Source organism: Martes martes (assembly GCF_963455335.1).
Source record: "Martes martes genome assembly, chromosome: 14".
Taxonomy (NCBI): domain Eukaryota; kingdom Metazoa; phylum Chordata; class Mammalia; order Carnivora; family Mustelidae; genus Martes; species Martes martes.
The window spans coordinates 52786524-52798889 of NC_137902.1; the positions used below are offsets into that span (position 1 = coordinate 52786524).

The 12366-nt window shown below is 39.7% G+C and overlaps 1 protein-coding gene across 5 annotated transcripts in view; it reads left to right on the forward strand.

Annotated features, from left to right (window-relative positions):
• The window catches only part of PPP3CB (protein phosphatase 3 catalytic subunit beta), a 55282-nt gene that overhangs the window by 360 nt on the left and 42556 nt on the right, over positions 1–12366 (forward strand). The gene's annotated exons all lie outside the window — the stretch shown is intronic.

The following is a 12366-nucleotide window of genomic DNA, read 5'->3' on the forward strand; positions in this document are numbered from 1 at the left end:
CGGTAGCGGTGGCTCCACCGTCTCTCATGCCTTCAGGCCCGAGACGGGGGTTTCGCTCTTGTGGTCTCCTAGCCGTAGGGGTGAGCCTCCTAGCCGCATTGAGCCCTTTTCTTTTTTTCTCCTGGGCCTGTCAAAACGGCCCAGAGGCCGCGATTAGCTTCCTGCCCCGCGACAGCTGCACGCCTGGCTTCCCTGGGCGGACCGAGGGGCTTGGAGACCTTCAGCTACGCGGGGTTGGGCGATGAGCAGTCAGAAATCACCTCGGCTTTGGCCCACGCCTGCTCCCCAGTGACAGCCGTCAGCCCGATTCGCGCCTAGTTAGCGCCAGCCGCAGGGGTTCGCGCTTGGCCCTCAGGTGTCACTCCACGCGGAAACTGGGGGAACCATGTGGGATTGGACAAGGGTGAAGAGACAGGCAAGATTTGGGGGGCCCGGCTTTAAGTGCCGAATAGATGGAAATAAGGCAGCATAAAAGCAAAAAAAGCGGCTTGTGGATAGAAAAAAGCATTTACTTAGAAAACCGGCCAACACTGGTCAAAGGCCAAAAGGGGTTACCCCTCACCTTGCGAACAAACACCCATAGAAGAAAAAATTAAATATTTCTCAGCTGGGACAGAATTTATGTTTACCCACAACAGATCAGCAGATTAATTTAAAATAGAGATACTGAGGGGAAATTGTTGCTAAAGATTTCCATGCTCTGACAGAGCCATCAACTTCAGACACCGATGTGGAGGTGATAAACAATCTGAAATGGTTTTTCTTTACTGTGTAGCTTGGTCAATAAATTGACATCATTTTAGAATAAAGTTTTCTTTGTTGTATTACGTTTTTTTTGGAAGGCCAGATACTTCTTGTTTTCATTCAGCTTCTTAAATATACTGGCACAATGTTTAAACACTGTTAGTCCAGTTCTTGAAATTGGACCAGATATGTTTCTATTAAAATACTTAAAAACCAGAAAGCCTTTTCCTTTGTGTTTTTTTATTTTAACTTTTCTTTTATTTATTTTATTTTTTAAAAGATTTTATTTATTTATTTGACAGACAGAGATCACAAGTAGGCAGAGAGGCCGGCAGAGAGAAAGGGAAGCAGGTTCCCTGCCGAGCAGAGAGCCCAATGTGGAGCTGGATCCCAGGACCCTGGGATCATGACCTGAGCCAAAGGCACAGGCTTTAACACACTGAACCACCCAGTCGCCCCTATTTTAATTTTTCAATTTGAGCCTCCTTTAATAATAACACTGATATGTATCCAGTCTTGTGTAGACAATTTTTAAAAGTTAGTAGTATATCCAGTTGGACCAGGCCTTGGAATGAGCTGAATAAAGAGTTTATGGAATCCTTGTCCTGAGAAATCTTTATAAAAAGAGAAGGGGGGAGAAAAAAAAAAAAAAAGATTGGTAGTTCAGACTGGTTGTCCTAACATGAAATCCTGGAGTTCTTTGGGGATTGGGGAACAGAGACATGGGCTGCCTCTTCATTTTCTGACTGTATCCATGTTGTATTTTCATTCCCGGGGGCACTTTTCACCTTACTATTAGGACAACTAGTCACATTCCCGAGCAATGACTTTGTGCTCTCCTTATGCTTGTGAATCTTCTTGTTTTTTGTCATATATATGATAATGTTTTCCTGTATTGTACTGCTTTAATACAGTAAAAATAAGATTCCAAACATAAGGCATATTCCCTTAAGGGTGAGTTGTGAATCCAAGATGGTCACATTTGTAGATTATTGATATGGAATAAAAGTTATTTGATTTAGGTAAATAGGAAAGGAGCTTGTTGGTGTAGAAAATTATAGTTAAATAGAGCTCATAGGTGTAACATCTCATGTGCTTATTATATTCTTCACCAAGACAACTTTCATTTCTTTATGGAATTTGTTAGCAGCTGGAATGCTTGATAAGGATCACATGTTTAGAGATGGTGGCAACAGACTGGTTTGCACTGCTCATGGAGTCTCCGTTCTGGCTTCCTCAGAAATTACTGGGAAATACACCTTTTATACAGAAATCTGGTTTTGGATTTCATCTTCAGGGTTCTTGCCTACCTTCTTTCAATAATTGTACCATCATGTTATATTTGATGATAGAGAACACTCTTGTCAGAACATACATGACCACAGTGCTCCTTAAACTTAAGTTCAGCTTATTAAAATCTTGTAAGTTTAGTATGTGCTAATTTTGTATCTTATCATTTCATAGTAGTAATATCATGGAGACCATTGTTGGCATTGAATACAAGTAGTCTTTTATTCCCTGAACCTTTTCCTTGTTGTTTCTAAATTTTATACTTTTATACTTTTTAGTCAGGAGGCCTATGTTTTATGGTCATGATAGTTTCAGAAGGGCTGTAGATCTTTCTGTGTTCAATATGTGTCTAAAGTTCATATGAAGTTTGAAGTCTTGGAATACTGTAGGTGACTCATTTATTAATTTAATTAGCTTTTCACTTACATTAAAATTATTAATGGTGATTCCATATTGCTGATTATGGGTGATTAGGTTTCCTGGCTAGTGAAAGCAATTTCCTTTTTTTTTTTTTTTTTTTTCAGATTGTATTTATTAGAGAGCAAGAAAGCATGGGAGAGTAGGGACAGGAGGGGGATGAGCAGACTCCCCACTGAAAATGGAACCGATGCTGGGTTTGACCCCAGGACCCCAGAATCATGACCTGAGCGGAAGGCAGAACCACCCAGGCTCCCCACCAATTTTATTTCTGAGCCTACTCCAGCTGCTGCTGGCTTAGGTCAAATTCTTGTGTTTGAAAGTTGCTGTAGCCCAGTGGTTTAGGTGAGATAGTATGCCCTCTTAAGTATTTCCCATTATACATTTTTCTATTCTTCTGCTAAGAAAATGCAAACAAACTAAGAAAAAGGGCTAATTGTATCTGCATGAGTGCCTTAACTGCCACATCAGCAAAATTGCTATGGGTTATTAAAGCATAAAACCCTGAATTTATGTATATTGCTCTCTCTCCCCATCCCTCCCCAATTTACTTGACTTGAATTATCCAGATACTACCCTACCTTTTATTTCCAGGTATTTTAAAAATGTACTTTCTATATAGACATGGTCCCAGATTTGTAAAACTATTGTCTCTTGAGATCATTGAATCTGTTAGTCTTGATAAAAGATCCACCTTTATCATTTAGAGGGCATTGTCTATATCGTGTATGTTCATTTTAGTATGCACACTGTGACTTTCCTTTGCATTCAGTATATTTTCTTTATTTCCTAGGTTATATTAACCTTATCTCTTAAATTATCAGACTTTCAGATTGAACCAAAATGCTGAAGAGAGTGTGTGTGTGTGTGTGTGTGTGTGTGTTAAGTTTTTAAGCTGATATATTTCAAATAGGCAGCTTCACGATTCATTTCTGTTCTCTTGCCAGCTGCCCTGCTTATAAGTCAGAGGTCATTTGGCTCAAGTGTTTTCCAGTAGGTAGCTTTATTAGCATTGCTTATTTTCATTACAGATTGTTAGATGACCCACATAGGTCTTTGGGTCACATGGCTACTTCAGTGTTTCTTGCTAGTTCTATTTCATCATATTTTAAAGCAACTTGAATTTAAATTTTTGTTTACTAAGTGTATTTTGTGGATTTACCTATCTAAAAAGATAACTCTTGAAAATGATTTTTCTTTTTCCTTCCACCCCCATTAAACTGTTAGCATTCTAAAATAAATCTTCAGTACCATGTGTCCTAGAGAAAGCAAAGGAACAGAGAAAATAGTGTCTGTGAGTGTGTGTATATGAGAGAGACAGAGATGGAGGGAGGGAGGGAGGAAGGGAAGGAGAGAGAACATTATGGTAACAAGTCATCTTAGAAGGAAAATGCCAAGGAAGAAATATAGCTGCTCAGTAGTAAGGCAGAAGCTTTAGATTCCAGAGTTATTGAATGAATTAGCAAGAGTTGTTAGGAAAAGTTTGATGAAAAGAATCTTGATTTATTAAATGAGGTGTATTTTAGTACCAATCATATGACTTCATTTTATCATAAAAATGTTTATTTATACACATAAAATTAAGATAATTGGGCATCCTTCTATGTTATGTAATATTTATTTTGGAACATCAAAGTAATCAAATAGCAAATATTTATTAAATGCCTGCTGTATGCTAAAAACTGTAGGGAGACAACAGAAGTATAAAAAAAGTGAGGGGCGCCTGGGTGGCTCAGTCGTTAAGCGTCTGCCTTTGGCTCCGGTCATGATCCCAGGGTTCTGGGATCGAGTTCCACATTGAGCTTCCTGCTCTGCAGGAAACCTGCTTCTCCCTCTCCCACTCACCCTGCTTGTGTTCCCTCTCTTCCTGTGTCTCTCTGTGTCAAATAAATAAATAAAATCTTCTTTAAAAAAAAGAAAAAGAAAAACAGCCTTAGTCCTTGGAGAAAAAAGTATTCATGAAAAGTTGTTCGTATATGTCATAAGGGTGGGTGCCATTTATAATTGCCAGATAAGTGACTGAGCCAGTTAGAGAGTTCAAAGGAGGTACTGATGACTCTGGAATGGAACGGTCTAACAAGAGTTTATATAAGGAAGAAGGAGGCCTTGAAGGAAGGGTAGGATTTAAATAGCCAGAGGATTGGGACCATCTATGTGCAACATTTACTAAGTACCTGCTTTGTATCAAAGCATAATAGGCATTGAGGATATTCAATTGAATTAGATATAATTAAGTAAGATTCTCTTGGAGTGCTGGCAGTCTAGTGGGGGACGCATTATTGCAACTAAATAATATAACAAGGTATGTACGAAGTGCTATTGGAACTGTAAAGAAGAAGTTGACTTTTTCTTATTTGGAGAGAAAGCATCAATGAGAGGATTATGCTTTGAGGTTGGGCTTGAAGGGTGAGTAGAATTTTTCCAAATAGAAGGTAGGACTGGAGAAGAGGAAACAGCAGCAGAAAGGCATGGATAGAGTTTGGGAAAAAAAGCTTGAAATTGTGTGACAGTAGCGTGTAAGTGCTTGGCTGTGAGTGGCGGGAGATGACGTTAGAAACCATCTTTGGTACACTCAGTTGAGGAGCTGAGAACTAAAGCTATCAAGCGGTATAGCCTCTGGATGATGAAGAGGCTTTGGAGTTCAGTTGTCTGGGTTTGAATCCTAGGTTACCTTAATAACCTTTTCACTGTGGACAAGATACTTAATATCACCAAGCTCCAGTGTTCTCATTGGTAAAATTGAATTAATAAAGTATTTTTACAGGGTTTTTGAAGGATTAACGGTGATAGTCCATGTAAAGTATGTACCTCAGTGCATGGCATGGCACATGATTGTCTCTTGCGATTATTGAATCTGTTAGTATAAGAATCCACCTTTATCACTTAGAGGGCATTGTCTGTATTGTGTGTATGTTCATTAGTACACACACTGTGACTTCCCTTTGCATTTGATATATTTATTTCCTAGGATATATTAACCTTCTCTTAAATTAACCAGTGGTAGCCATCATCATATTTATTGAAGGTTTTAAAATAGAAGATTGACCCAATATCTTGGTTTTTGAAATGTAACATGGTATTGTATAGAACAAAATATTAGAAGGGGAGAGGCTTAAATCAGGGTGTCAGATTAATTATTAAATTTTAGCAAGAGAATTCTGAGTGTTGTAGAATGGGCAAAATTGAAAAGATTGTAGTAGTTCTAGGTGGGGGGGAGTCCTTATTCAGCATCTTAGGACCAAAGCAGTCCAAGTGCAGAATGACCAAAGCATGCCTTAAGGGAAAGAGAGAAACCATATATGATGCAAATTCTGAATAATTTTAGAAGTAGATCTATTGGGGTGCCTGGGTGGCTCAGTTGGTTAGGTATCTGCCTTCGGCTTGGGTCATGATCCTGGGGTCCTGAGATCAAGCCCAGCGAGGGGCTCCCTGCTCAGCGGGTAGCGAGCTTCTCCCTCTCCCTCAGCTGCTTTTCCCCATATATGGGCGCATGCTCGCTCGCTCGTGCTTGCTCTCTCTTTAAATTTTTTTTAAAAAAGTAGATATATTGGTTGGGGCGCCTGGGTGGCTCAGTGGGTTGAAGCCTCTGCCTTCGGCTCGGGTCATGGTCCCGGGGTCATGGGATCGAGTCCCACATCGGGCTCTCTGCTCAGCAGCGAGCCTGCTTCCCTTCCTCTCTCTCTGCCTGCCTGTGATCTCTGTCTGTCAAATTAAATAAAATCTTTAAAAAAAAAAAAGTAAAAAAAAAAAAAGTAGATATATTGGATCATTATTGGGTATGCTAACAGGTAGAAGACCAAAACTTTTTAAGGAAACGATCAGACTAATTTTGCTTTAGAGATTGATTAAATTGAGCAATTGTAGTTAGAGGCAAAGATTGGAAAGACACGTAAAAGACTGAAATGGTTGAAGAGGGGAGGATCTGGGAAATACGTTTGTGGCTCCCCCTCCCCCGCCTTTATTTTTTAGTTCTTAAGAAACTACCCCAAAGTTTTGAGTAGGTTAATCTAGCAGTGTTTTGTACAAACAAGAGGGAGGGAAAATAGAACTGAGTTAGATTTTTTTTTTAGTTAGATTTTTTTTTAGTACACAAAGCAATAAGTACTTGAACTAGCATTGCAGCAATGGAGATCTAAGAAAATGAAGAGAGTTTGAAGAATCAGTAGGACTTGGAGTCTTGGAAGAGAACAATAACACCAAAATTTCAAGTTCCAGTGAGAGAGAGGTGATAACCATGTCAAAAATAAGACATGAAGGGGAGCCAATTTTGAGGGAAAATAACCACCACAGATTAAAAGGAACCCAAGGGATACCTTGAAATTTTGAGGACTGTACTATAGGATTTATTGAATCTTTTTTTTAGAGCATGTGGTCAGGGCATGGCACCAGAGTGGGATTATGCCCATTTTCATGATGAGGAAACTTTTGATGACTCTTTGAGCCAAAAGACATTGTCGTTTTGTTGGTATAAGACAGATTGTATTGGAGTAGCATTCTAAAGACCTCAATTTCAACCATGGTTCTACCCCTTACTAGTTGGAACACCTTGAGAAAGCCATTTAAGTTCTCTGAACTCTTTTTATTTATTTATTTATTTATTTGACAGGGGGAGAGAGAGAGAGAGAGAGATCACAAGTAGGCAGAGAGGCAGGCAGAGAGAGAGCTGGAAACAGGCTCCCCGCCCAGCAGAGAGCCTGATGAGGGGCTCGATCCCAGGACCCTGGGATCATGACCTGAGCTGAAGGCAGAGGCTTAACGCACTGAGCAGCCCAGGTGCCCCAAGTTCTCTGAACCTCTTATCCCATTTATGAAGCGGGGATAAAACCTGCCCTACCAAACTTCTAGGATGCCTCTGAAAATCTTACAGGTTTATGTATGTGAAAGTACATACTTTGTAAACTGTAAATAAAGCAGTATAAATATATTGTCATTGCTATATAAATTAGTGTCCAGATATACAAGTGTTTTAGAAACTATACATTAATTCAGTAAATATTGATTAATAGCAATGTTCAATCCCCAGATATGTAGTGATGAAAGACATAGCTCCCTCCCTTCAAAGAGTTCATAAGCACATGGGGGAGATATATTTATAGTGCAATTAGTAAGTGCCATGATATAGATGTGTATTACAGGCTATGATATAGGACCACAATGGAAGGGACACCATTAACTTAGTCTGAGAACATGAGGAAAAGTTTTCAAGAATCGGAACACTGAAATGAGGCTTAAGAACAAGAAGTTAGTTTAAAAAAAAATGGTAATAGTGTACCCCCAAACAACAGGGCATGAAAAAGTACAGAAATTTTTAAAAAATGATATAATTTTAAAAATGAAAATAAAGTTTCTGGAGTGTAGAAAGTATCTGGAATGTGAGGTAGTGACAAGATGAGGGTTGGAAATGTAGGCAAGGTTCAGATTACAAGGGATCTTGCATGCCATCTGAAGATAAAGAATTAGGATTTTGTATAATAAAGCCAGTTCTGAAACAAGAGAAGGTTAAGATTTGAATTTTAGAAAGAATATAGTGACTGTAGTAGAGTAGGCAAAATTTGAAAGATTGTGTAATTCTAGGGGAAAAAAATCCTTACTCAGTGTCTCAGGACCAAAGGAACAGATCAGAGAATTATATAGGATTTATTGGCCATGTAGGGTGAGGAATAAAGGGAATTCTAGGATAATTGCTAGTTGGGTAACTATTGGTAATGGTTTAGAGGGAAAAAATCATTCCCTAAATTCTGTACATAATAAGTTTGAGATAGGTATTGAACATCCAAGTACAGGTATTTGATAGTTGACAAAGGATCTGGAGTTTAGGGGAGAGATCTAGACTGAGCAATCTACTTGAGGGTCCTCAAAATGTAGATTTTAGTTGAAACTATGGTTATAAATGAGATCACTAGTTCAGAGCAGTGGGATAGGAAGGCCAAAGACAGAATCATATGACACGCATTTAAGGATCAGGTAAAAGACTAGATAGAAGTCCATGAAATAGACCAATCAGCTGTGACCAGAGAAGTATAAGAAAGACCAGGTGAGTGATTTCAAGAACCCGAAAGAGGAGAGAGCTATAGGTGGAGGAATAGAGCAGAAGCCAGAAAAATATGGACTGAGGAAAATAGACAAAAAGTGAGAAGATGAAGATACCCATTGTAGATTTGAATACCCTTTCAAGAAGCTTAATTGTCAAAAAGGATATATATGGCAGAAGCAGGGATGAGTCAGGGTTACTTGTTTGGATTTTTAGATCTTAAAGATGTGTAAGTATGTTTATATGCTCAAAGGAAAGACCCAACAGAGAGTCAGGCAGAGGAAGCAATAAGACCATGGGAAGGCTGGGGAGGGTGACTGAAGTTAAGAGGTTGGGGGAGTGGGATGCAGGAACCAAATAGTGTTTAGTAAAGGACAGAAAGAATACCTCTTCCCTGAAATGGGGAGAAATTTAAATACGCATACTGGTGTAGATGTGGATGGAGAGGAGCAAGAAAGTGAAGTTTGGTCTGAAGGCCTCGATTTTCTCTGAAATTGGACACAAAGTTGATAACCGAGTAAGAGATAAGGTTGAGTGAAGGGTTCAAGAAAGAGGAGACCATTTGAAATCTCCCCTGAGGAGTATGTGAGAGAGAATATTTAATAGGATTGCTGAGAAATGCACATGACTAAGGTGAAGACCATGAATTTGTAGTAGCACTGGGCCATTTTGATGACTTTATACTAAGCACCCAAGTTTAGAAGCCAACTCATCCAAGAATTGCAGTTTTCACTTATTGGTGGAATAGGACAAAAGGGCAAACAATTTAGGATGTTGTTTAAAAAGTGGGTAGATGATGGAACACCTTTAAAATTGTAAGAAGCAAAGGGATCCAGAAGGCAGTTGATAAGGAGGGCTGTCTAGTTTCTTTCTTTCTTTCTTTCTTTTTTTTAAGATTTTACTTATTTATGTATTTATTAGAGAGAGTGAGTGGGGGTAGGAGCAGAGCTAGAGGGACAAGCAGACTCTTGTGCTGTGCTCCAAACCTGACACGGGACTCAGTCTCAGGATTCCAAGATCATGATCTGTGCCGAAATTAAGAGTTGCTTAACAGACTGAGCCACCCAGGCACCCCTCCAGTTTCTTAATGAATTGAAGAACAGATGGAGTAATGGGAGTGGAACTGGAAGGATAGGAGGTTTTAATCATGGAGCGAGAGATTGGAGTCCAGAATTTAAGAGGCAGAGCAGTAATTATGGCCAAGGCTGAGGAATTGAAGAACATCTCAGTGCCTTTTTTTTTTTTAAGGTTTTATTTTTTTATTTGACAAGAGAGAGATCACAAGTAGGGAGAGAGGCAGGCAGAGAGAGAGGGAAGAGCAGGCTCCCTGCTGAGCAGAGAGCCCGACACAAGGCTCCATCCCAGGACCCTGAGATCATGACCTGAGCTGAAGGCAGAGGCTTAACCCACTGAGCTACCCAGGTGCCCCAGAACATCTCAGTTCTTAAGTTTTACATAGATCATCCCACATGGACTTCGATGATGGGCTTGAGTGGAGAAGGCTTGTTGAAGGCTTGGAAGCCAGGAACCGGAGTTTCGTGTGAGAGATGACTAGAAGTTTAGTAGATGGCAGGGACAAGGATAAATTAGCTGGAAGGCATGAACCCCAAAGCAGAAGATACTTTTTTCTTCATTGGAGTGATGAATTGGAAGTGGTAATGTGGAGCTGCACTAAGACCAAAGCCTTCTATGGTGAGAGTAGTAGAGTGTGGAAAAATATGCAGCATCCATTTTGAAAAAAGTGTCTGAAAAATGCTGTCCTTCAGGGTAACTAAGATTTAATTAAGCTAGAGAGATGATAGCATTACGTGAAGATCTTAAGAGGGGTGTGTGTGTGTGTGTGTGTGTGTAGGGGGAGAGTGGTGAGTTAAAAAACATAAAATGGGTATTCAAAATGAAGAGGATTGAGAGGAAGGAGAACTGCCAGAGATGGCCTGGTGTAAAAGAAATACAGAGAAAAATTCAGAAACATAGATGATAGGAGGGACTTTATTTGGATAGTTACCAATAATGGTAATGATGAGAGGCCCAAGTTTCTGATTGATACTTTATAGTAAAGTTTTTCAGTTGGCGTAGGTTGCAGGCACTCCACTTGGTGTTGGGGGCCTCATGGGACTAATAATTTGTAGCCTGTGCTTAGAGTTGGGGTACAGGTTTAGTTAATTTCTAGGATCCTTTGCCCACTAGTAGAAAAAGAAGTATCTGTGGCCTTCCCCCATCCCTGATCAATATGTATCCCTGGTTTATTTTTCCAATTGCCTAAATTAAAACTTCCTTTAGACATTTTTTTAAGCCACTTTACATTAAATCTGGATGAAATTAGCTTGTGGATGTTATTGATTACTATACAAATATACGCTTCATTCCAAAATTTAGGTTAAAGGGAATTTTCCAACAGAACATTTGTATCAAAATGAATACTACTAAATCAAGTTTTCTGTTGTTGGAAACTTGGTGATTTGTGATTATCTTGTAGCTCTTTAGCTTATTCCAGCTAATGCTTCTTTTTAGCCATGTTAGTTTTTGACTGTTTACATTATATTTACATATATTTATGTTCTGCTTTTTCCCTATCAGAAATATAGAAGAGTAGGAAAAGTAGTCTGAAAATAAGGAGAGGGCACCTGGGTGGCTCTATTGGTTGTGTCTACCTTCCACTCAGGTCATGATCACAGGGTCATGGGATCAAGTCTTACATTGGGCTCCCTGCTCAGCAGGGAGTGTGCTTCTCCCTCTGCCTCCACCTCATGTCAACCTCTCATGCATGTGCTCATGCAAAAATAAATAAAATCTTTTAAAAAAGAAAAGGAGAAAAATACATACAGGAAGAAAATCCTAGAAAAGCAGGAATAATTGACTGAAGATGAATTAGAAATAAAAAGAAAAACCATTTAAAAGCCTGAAAATAGATGGGAATACTTTAAAATGCCTTAGGAATTACAAAACAAAGTAATAGTTGAGAATATTAATTTTATTTTTTTTAAAGATTTTATTTATTTATTTGACAGACAGAAATCACAAGTAGGCAGAGAGGCAGGCAGAGAGAGAGGAAGGGAAGCAGGCTCCCTGCTGAGCAGAGAGCCCGACGTGGGGCTCGATCCCAGGACTCTGGGATCATGACCCGAGCCGAAGGCAGAGGCTTTAACCCACTGAGCCACCCAGGCGCCCCGAAAATATTAATTTTTGATGAAAAACTTTTTAAAAAAGATTTTATTTATTTATGAGAGAGGGAGAGCACAAGCAGGGGGCAGAGGCAGAGGGAGAAGGAGAAGCAGACTTCCCACTAAGCAGGGAGCCCAATAAGGGACTCGATCCCAGGACTCTGGGCTGGGATCTTGACCTGAGTCAAAGACACGTCGAACTGACCCAGCCCCACAGGTGCCGGAAAAAAACGTTTTTAATTCTCTAGACCAGCAGGGTTAATAACCTCCGTTAGCTAAATCCTATTTGGTTGGCTTTCTTTTGCCTGGTCAGATCACCTGCCACAGCTCCTTTCTCCTACTTCCAGAGAGGATGTCCCTTTTCCTTCTTATATCTTTCCACATGACTTTTCTTATGTATTGACATACCAAAATGTACTCTTAATGATGAAGTCTTAGAATATAGATGAGATTCAGTGACATAGAGTTTGGAGCTGATGGACAAGAAAGAATTCTTGAGATGTCTTTGGTGCAAAATGGTGGTTTATTAAAGCGCAGGGACAGGACCAGTGGGCAGAAAGAGCTGCTGCCCTGGGTTTTTGAGGAGTGGTCCATTATATACTTGTAAGTTGGGACCGGGGTTAGGGATGGCAGAAGTCTCTAAGGAATTTTGGAAGCAAGGTTTCTTGGACCTTGAGGGGCTAGCTATTGTTTGGGAAAAAGGTTATTCATTACCAATAATAA